A 9,014-nucleotide genomic window follows, 5' to 3' on the forward strand; every position below is an offset into this window, starting at 1 on the left:
GTACCGCAAAACGGGACTCCACGAGATACTGTTCATCTCCACCGTCGACCTCCTCCAGCCTCCACGGGCTATCGTCGACCTCCTCCAGCCTCCACGGGCTCATGTTCATCCAGCCTCCACCGCGCGCTACTCCACCGGCTACTGTTCAACCACCCATCCACGGGCACCCCTCCACCGTCTACTGTTCATCCAACCCTCCACATCACGGGGTCATGTTCATGTTGGGGAACGTTGCAGAAAATTAAAATTTTTCCTACGGTTTCACCAAGATCCATCTATGAGTTCATCTAAGCAACGAGTCAAGGGAGATGCATCTACATACCACTTTGTAGATCACGTATGGAAGCGTTAGATGGAGCGGTGATGATGGAGTCGTACTCGCCGTGATTCAGATCACTGGAGATCCTAGCGCCGAACGGACGGCACCTCCGCGTTCAACACACGTACGGTGCGTGTGACGTCTCCTCCTTCTTGATCCAGCAAGGGGGAAGGAGAGGTTGATGATGATGGCTCCAGCAGCAGCACAACGGCGTGGTGGTGGTGGAACAGCAGCACTCCGGCAGGGCTTCGCCAAGCACGCGACGGAGGAGGAAGAGGTGTAGCAGGGGGAGGGGGCACCAGGACTTCAGGGTGCGGCTGCCCCTCTCCCCCCTCCCTTTATATAGGCCCCCCAAGGGGGGGCACCATCCCTGGGAGATTCAATCTCCCAAGGGGGCGGCGGCCAAGGGGGGAGGAGTGCCCCCCAAGGCATGTGGTGCGCCCCCCACCCTAGGGTTTCAACCCTAGGCACAGGGGGTGGGCCTAGGGGGGTGCACCAGCCCACTATGGGCTGGCTCCCCTCCCACTTCAGCCCATGGGGCCCTCCGGGATGGGTGGCCCCACCCGGTGGACCCCCGGGACCCTTCCGGTGGTCCCGGTACAATACCGGGTGACCCCGAAACTTTCTCGATGGCCGAAATACCACTTCCTATATATAATTCTTTACCTCCAGACCATTCCGAAACTCCTCGTGACATCCGGGATCTCATCCGGGACTCCGAACAACATTCAGTATACTGCATACTCATATTCATACAACCCTAGCGTCACCGAACCTTAAGTGTGTAGACCCTACGGGTTCGGGAGACACGTAGACATGACCGAGACGGCTCTCGGGCAATAACCAACAGCGGGATCTGGATACCCATGTTGGCTCCCACATGCTCCTCAATGATCTCATCGGATGAACCACGATGTCAAGGATTCGAACAACCCCGTATACAATTCCCTTTGTCATTCGGTACGTTACATGCCCGAGACTCGATCGTCGGCATCCCAATACCTCGTTCAGTCTCGTTACCGGCAAGTCACTTTACTCGTACCGTAATGCATGATCCCGTGACCAAACACTTGGTCACTTTGAGCTCATTATGATGATGCATTACTGAGTGGGCCCAGAGATACCTCTCCGTCATACGGAGTGACAAATCCCAGTCTCGATCCGTGTCAACCCAACAGACAGTTTCGGATATACCTGTAGTGCACCTTTATAGTCACCCAGTTACGTTGTGACGTTTGGTACACCCAAAGCACTCCTACGGTATACGGGAGTTACACGATCTCATGGTCTAAGGAAGAGATACTTGACATTGAAAAAGCTCTAGCAAAACGAACTACACGATCTTGTGCATCGCTCCGCCCCCGACCTCCCACCGTAACCGGCAACTCCCTGAAATTTTCCTCCCCCTCGCTTCTACCATGGTTTTTTCCGTCATGGACGGCCAAAAGAATGTCATGCAGCTGCGTCTCCGGCCCGCCCAGGACGAAAAGCCCATTTTTTGTCATGATTTTTTGTCATAGAAGTAGGATCCCACCACATCTATGATGATACCGGGTTTTGTCACAATTATCGTCATAGAAGTGTCATATGTATGACAGAATTTTTTTTCGTTCGGCCCAAAATGTCACGGATGTGTCCTTTTTTGTAGTGATCCCATTCAAGAAATGAGGATAAATTTCAAACACCATGGCACCGTGGCTCTCCCGCAAATGTTGAGGTGCTTGCTTTTGTAATTCTAGTAAACACAAAACTCGTCTGAAATTCATGAACCTTGGCATGCTATCATGGAACAACATCAAGATGCTGGGGTAAAAAAATATTGTCCCATTTGTGCCAGGTTATGGTATAAGCTTCTCGCAAACCAGAACTTATCTCACAACAAGCATGATGGTTTCGGTAGGGAACGTTTCACTTTTCTGGACGAAATGATATCCGTTGCATCTTCTCGATTTCAATTTTTTCCCTAGTGTCAACATAGAACCACATGAGTGTTGTGAAATTTTTTGTGATTTTTTGGGGTTCGCTTGGACATTTTTACACATTAACTAAGTTTTCTATGCATTCATGTGCATAATTCAAATTTGAACTACATGCACATGCTCTAATGCATATAAATTAGTTGAAAATTCAAATCTGTGTCCTTGGTTGCATGCTTATTAGGTCCCATGCAAGAAATAGGAACAGATGTCAAACACCCTGCCACCATCACTCGTCCGCAAACATTGAGATACCTGGTTTATAAATTCTAGTAAATCCAAAGCTCGTCTGAAATTCATGAAACTTGGCATGCTCTCATGGAGAGGCATCAACATGCCATGGTAATTTTTTTGTCCCATTTGGTGCAGGTTTGGGGATATGCTTCTCACAAACTAGAGCTTCTCACAACAAGCCCGATGGTTTCGGTAGGGAACATTTCACCTTTCTGGACGAAACAATATCCACTGCCTCTCCTCGATTTCAATTTTTTTCCGAGAGTCAACATAGAAAAACAGGAGTGTTGTGTCAATTTTTGGGATTTTTTGGGGTTCACTTGGACATTTTTATACATTAACTGAGTTTTCTATGCATTCATGTGCATAATTCAAATTTGAACTACATGCACATGCTCTAATGCATATAAATTAGTTGAAAATTAAAATATGTGTCCTTGGTTGCATGCTTATTAGGTCGCATGCAAGAAATGGGAACGAATGTCAAACACTTTGCCACTATCACTCGGCCGTAAACATTGAGATACCTGGTTTTTAAATTCTAGTAAATCCAAAGCTCGTCTGAAATTCAAGAAACTTGGCATGCTGTGATGGAGCGGCATCAACATGCCGTGGTAATTTTTTTTGTCCCATTTGGGGCAGGTTTTGGGATATGCTTCTCACAAACCAGAGCTTCTCACAACAAGCCCGATGGTTTCGGTAGGGAACATTTCACCTTTCTGGACGAAACAATATCCACTGCCTCTTCTCGATTTCAATTTTTTCCCAGGGTCAACATAGAACAACAGGAGTGTTCTGTCAATTTTTGGGATTTTTGGGGGTTCGCTTGGACATTTTTATCCATTAACTGAGTTTCTATGCATTCATGTGCATAATTCAAATGTGAACTCCATGTACATGCTCTAATGCATATAAATTGGTTGAAAATTGAAATATGTGTCCTTGGTTGCATGCTTAATTAGGTCCCATGCAAGAGATGGGAATGAATGTCAAACACCCTGCCACCATCACTCGGCCACAAACATTGAGATACCTGGTTTTTAAATTCTAGTAAATGCAAAAATCATCTGAAATTCATGAAACTTGGCATGCTATCATGGAGCGGCATCAACATGCCATGGTAAAAAAATTCTCCCATTTGGGGCAGGTTCAGGGATATGCTTCTCACAAACCAGAGCTTCTCACAACAAGCCTGATGGTTTCGGTAGGGAACGTCCCACCTTTGGGGACGAAACGATATCCGCAGCCTCTTATTGCTTTCAAAAAATTTCTAGTGTCAACATAGAACAACACGAGTGTTGTGTCAATTTTTGGGATTTTCCAGGGTTCATTTGGACATTTTTATGCATTAACTGAGTTTTCTATGCATTCATGTGCATAATTCAAATTTGAACTACAGGCACATCCTCTAATGCATATAAATTGGTTGAAAATTCCAATTTGTGTCCTTGGTTGCATGCTTAGGTCCCATGCAGGAAATGGGAACGAATGTCAAACACTCTACCACCGTCACTCGGCCGCAGACATTGAGATTCCTTGTTTTTAAATTCTAGTAAATCTGAAACTCGTCTGAAATTCATGAAACTTGGCATGCTATCATGGAGCGGCATCAACATGTCGTGGTAAATGTTTTCTCCCATTTGGGGCAGGTTTGGGGATATGCTTCTCACAAACTAGAGCTTCTCACAACAAGCTGATGGTTTCGGTAGGGAACGTCCCACCTTTGGGGACGAAACGATATCCGCTGCCTCTTATTGCTTTCAAAGAAATTCTAGTGTCAACAGAGAACAACAGGAGTGTTGTGTCAATTTTGGGATTTTTCGGGGTTTGTTTGGACATTTTTATGCATTAATTGAGTTTTCGATGCATTTATGTGCATAAGACAAATTTGAACTACATGCACATGCTCGAGTGCATATAAATTGGTTTGAAAATCAAATCTGTGTCCTTGGGTGCATGCTTAGGTCCCATGCAAGAAATAGGAATAAATTTCAAACACCGGGGCACTGTTGATTGCTGGCAAAACATTGAAATACTTTGTTTTTAAATTCTAGTAAATCCAAAACTCGTCTGAAATTCATGAAACTTGGCATGCTATCATGGAATGACATCCGACATGTTGTGGTGTTTTTGGTGTCCATTTTGAGAGAAGGCGCACTCGAATAACAGCCAACAAAGGCATTTTGAAACAAATAGTTGCCACTTTAATATCTCAAACGTTTGTATAATTCAAATCGTTTGCGTTCTGTTAACCATTTACATGACGTCACCTGTCTTGGTTTTAATGGCTATAGGAGGTGCCATGCGGACATCTGCTTGACTTAACGAGAGGCGTGTGAGCGCAGTCTGGTGCGCAGGCTGACCGAGAGGCTCACCGGGAAGCATGCAAGCTCTTCAACGCAGGATTTGTGCATCTCTTCAATGCAAATGGTTCAGATTGAATACAATATGCAAATTAAAGCCAGACTTCGGCGCTAAGCCAAGAGACACTGCGATTTGTCAAAATATGCAGCTAAAAATCACTAGCACTATGTAATTTTTGCAACTAAATCACTACCACTATCTAATTCATGCGCGTGTCCGCTACGCACTCACCATACGGGGCATGCTAGTAGCTGTGTGAAATGATGGTAGGCGTGCCAGCAGTCCACCGTGTAGGCTCACCGGGAGGCGAGCCAGCCGTTTGACCGCCGCCCACCTTGCTCCCATTCCTCCATATTAATGGCGCGTCCGTGCTCGCTCTGTGAAATGATAGTATAGGAATGCCAGAACTCCGCCGCGCAGGCTCACCGGAAGCGAGACAGCCTTTGACCACCACCCGCCTCACTCCCACTGGTATGTATTAATGGCGCGCCCGTGCGGTCGCACCCCCCATCCTCGCCACATACACAATCCTCTCTCTCCGCCCGCATCCACAACGCCGCTCTCAGTCCTCAAAGTGCACTGAAGCACGGTGTGAATATGGAGATAGAGGTTTTCATCGCCGCCGACGAGGTGGAGAACGAGACTGCCAACAAGCGGAGGCGGGTCGATTAGAACCGCAAGTGACTCCAGCAGGCCTATACTTCATCACCAACCTCCCCGATGATATGTTGAGAGCATCATATCCCTCCTCCCAATAAAATATGGGGCGAGGACAGCTGCCCTTTCTCGGAGGTGGCGCCCCCTATGGCTCTTCATCCCTGTCGACCTCCTCGACGCCCACGACCTCTGCCATGGCTATCGTAAAAGCTTGGATGCGTTCTCCCAGATCCTTGACAGTCACCATGGCCCAATCAAAGGCCTTATCACGGGCAAGTTCTGTTCTAATGGAAAGGACCGAGCCAAGCTTGACGAGTGGTTCCGATCCCCCGCTATAGATCAGCTCGAGAAGCTCAGTTTTAATGATGGGCATATGCGCTCGCTGCCAACGTTCGCGCCCCGCTTCGCGCCCACGCTGCGCCTCACCAAGTTCATGAACTACCATCCCCCCTTAATGACACGCCCGCTCTTTTTCAACCACGACTGAAGCACCTCGAGCTCGTCGCCGTCCGCATCCCAAAGGATGACATGGAGCGCCTGCTCCGCGGCTGTACTGCACTAGAGTTCCTTCGTGTTCAGGCGATGAATTGGTCGAGTACCTTCCACATCACCTCCAGGACTCTCCGGACTATTTATGTGTGTTGCTGGTGCTGCAACGAGAGATCACAAAAGGTGGACCACAATATGGTCATTGAGGACACACCTTCACTTGAGAGATTACTTGTAGTTGATCAACAAGGTCCAACAAGAATCAATGTCATTTATGCACCAAAATTGGCAGTGGTGGGCTACTCGTCTGTCAAGTAGTACTACTTTCAGGTACAACAGTCGTCTTATACCTCTCTTTATTGATATCAACATTATTTCTAGTTTTGAAGATGTATGTTCGTCTGTCATCCAGCAAAGCTTCACCCAGATTCTGGGCACAGTGAAGGTCTTGGCACTAGAATTTGTCGGCCCCAACCTAGACCAAGTTGTCAGTTGCCTGAGATGCTTTCCGTGCCTGAAGAAGCTGTATATTCAGGTGATGTTCCTTTCATGTTAAATGTTAACCATAAGGGAGTTCAATTTTTTGCACCTTTTTCCAACTTTACAATGACAATGTACTACGAATTCTGAAGGAATTTTGGAGGATTTCAGGACATACACCCCCACCACATATTGGTTGCTTGATTCATATGGTTACAATCCATAAGCATTTCTCCTTTGGATTCATCTATACTAGTTTTCTTAGGGAGTTTTTCATCCAATCCAACCTCTTGTGAAGAAGGCTACATGTTTCTAGATTGTAATCAAATGCCCATGTTAATCATGTCAGATCGAAGATGGCACGTTGGTGCATTTTACAAATCCTGCAAAGCAAATAGGCGTGTGGTAGTGTTCAAAACTGCATGTAGGCACTAACACGTTCTCTTCTTTTGCAGATAATAATAGGCCCGGAGATGGATAATGTTTATAACGACAATCACATCAAATGCCTGGTTCTGTATCTCTCAAATATTACTTTGAACTCCTACCAAGAGACGTTATCAGAGATTACACTCGCCAGGTTCTTTCTTGCCAGAGCAAAGGTGCTAAGGGTACTAAGGTTGAACACGCATTTAATTAGAGCAGATGAATGGTACGTTGATCAGAGCCGGCAGGTACTACGGAATGGAAAAGGCTCCAAAAAAACTAAACTTCATTTTGGAAGAGCATATGACAAAGCAATTGGAAGTCATTGTGTCAAACCCATACATGACTTGTCAGCGGTTGATCCCTTTGCAGAAATGTCGATGTTTGCAATGTTTGAATTTGGGCGTTGTAATCTTTGAATTTGAACCTTGCAGTATTTATGGTATTTGTTATATAACGTAATTGGATGTTTAATTTGGTATTGCAATCATGTCATGTTACAAGTATATATATGTTGTTCTTCTGTACACAGAGCATAGATGTTCTATGGACAGAGCATATCACAACACACACGGACCGCACTAGGTAACCCGCCAGTTGGAGCAGGGCTGACCACCCGGAAGTAATGCCTTCCCCTGGTTCTTATGCCATGGTCCTAGATGCTAGTTTTGCAACGGAGAGGTGGGCAGCTCGTTTCTCCAGAGTCTTGATAGATGGCGGCAGCAGCATCAATATCCTGTATCATGACACAATGGAGAAGTTGGGAATCAAGCAGAAGCAGCTCCTTCCCAGTCGGACTGTATTCCATGGCATAGTCCCTGGCCTTTCCTGCTCACCAATCGAGAAGACCCAAATTGATGTTCTCTTCGAAGACAAGAATCATTTCCGTTGTGAGCCAGTTTGGTTTGAAGTGGTGGACCTTGAGAGCCCCTACCATGCGCTGCTTGGCCGGCCTGCCCTGGCCAAGTTCATGGCAATCCCCCACTATGCTTACCTCAAGATGAAGATGTCGAGTACCAAGGGGATCCTGACCATAGTCGGAGACTACAAGAAGTCGTCCGCCTGCGCCACAGACAGCAGCCGGCTGGCTAAGTCCCTTGTGATTGCAGCCGAGAAGCGGCTCCTTGACCAAGTGGCGGCGTTGGCAGGCAAGAAGCCGGAAATGTCACCCATCCCCAAGGAGTCGGAGGTCGAGGGCTCGTTCAAGCCGGCGAAGGAAACAAAGAAGATACCACTGGACCCGGAGCATCCGGAGAGGCATGCTGTCATAGGTGCCAACCTTGACAGCAAGTAGGAAAGAGAGCTCGTCGATTTCCTCCGTGAGAATCGGGACATCTTCGCATGGTCTCCCAAAGACATGCCGGGTGTTCCGACGGATTTGGCCGAGCACAAGTTACATGTCCGACCTGACGCCAAGCCCGTCAGGCAGCCCTTGCGCCGCCTGTCAGAAGAGAAGAGAAGAGTTGTCGGAGAAGAGATAGCCCGGCTTCTAGCAGGCGGTTTCATCATGGAAGTATTATTTCCAGAGTGGCTGGCCAACCCAGTTCTTGTGCTGAAGAAAAATAAGCAGTGACGCATGTGTATTGATTATACTAGCCTCAACAAAGCTTGCCCCAAAGATCCCTTTGCCCTGCCAAGAATTGACCAAGTGATAGACTCTACAGCCGGATGCGAGCTATTGAGTTTTTTGGATGCATACTCAGGGTACCATCAGATAAAGTTGAACCCGGCCGACAGGCTGAAGACCGCCTTCATCACGCCATTTGGAGCCTTCTACTACCTGACCATGACGTTCGACTTGCGAAATGCCCACTAGTAGAAAAGGGTCAAATGTGAAGCACATTAGTGCCGGTTTGTAAAAAAACTGGCACTAATGTGATCAATAGTGCCGGTTCGTGGCTGCGATCAATAGTACCGGTTCGTGTTGAGCCTTTAGTACCGGTTTGTGCCACGAACCGGTACTAAAGGGGTAGTGACAGGCTGGCGTCAGGCCGGGTCCCCATGAGTCCCTTTAGTACCGGTTTGTGTTACCAACCAGTACTAAAGGTCTACCCTATAGTACCGGTTCG

This window comes from Triticum dicoccoides, chromosome 5B, assembly GCF_002162155.2.
Source record: "Triticum dicoccoides isolate Atlit2015 ecotype Zavitan chromosome 5B, WEW_v2.0, whole genome shotgun sequence".
NCBI lineage: Eukaryota > Viridiplantae > Streptophyta > Magnoliopsida > Poales > Poaceae > Triticum > Triticum dicoccoides.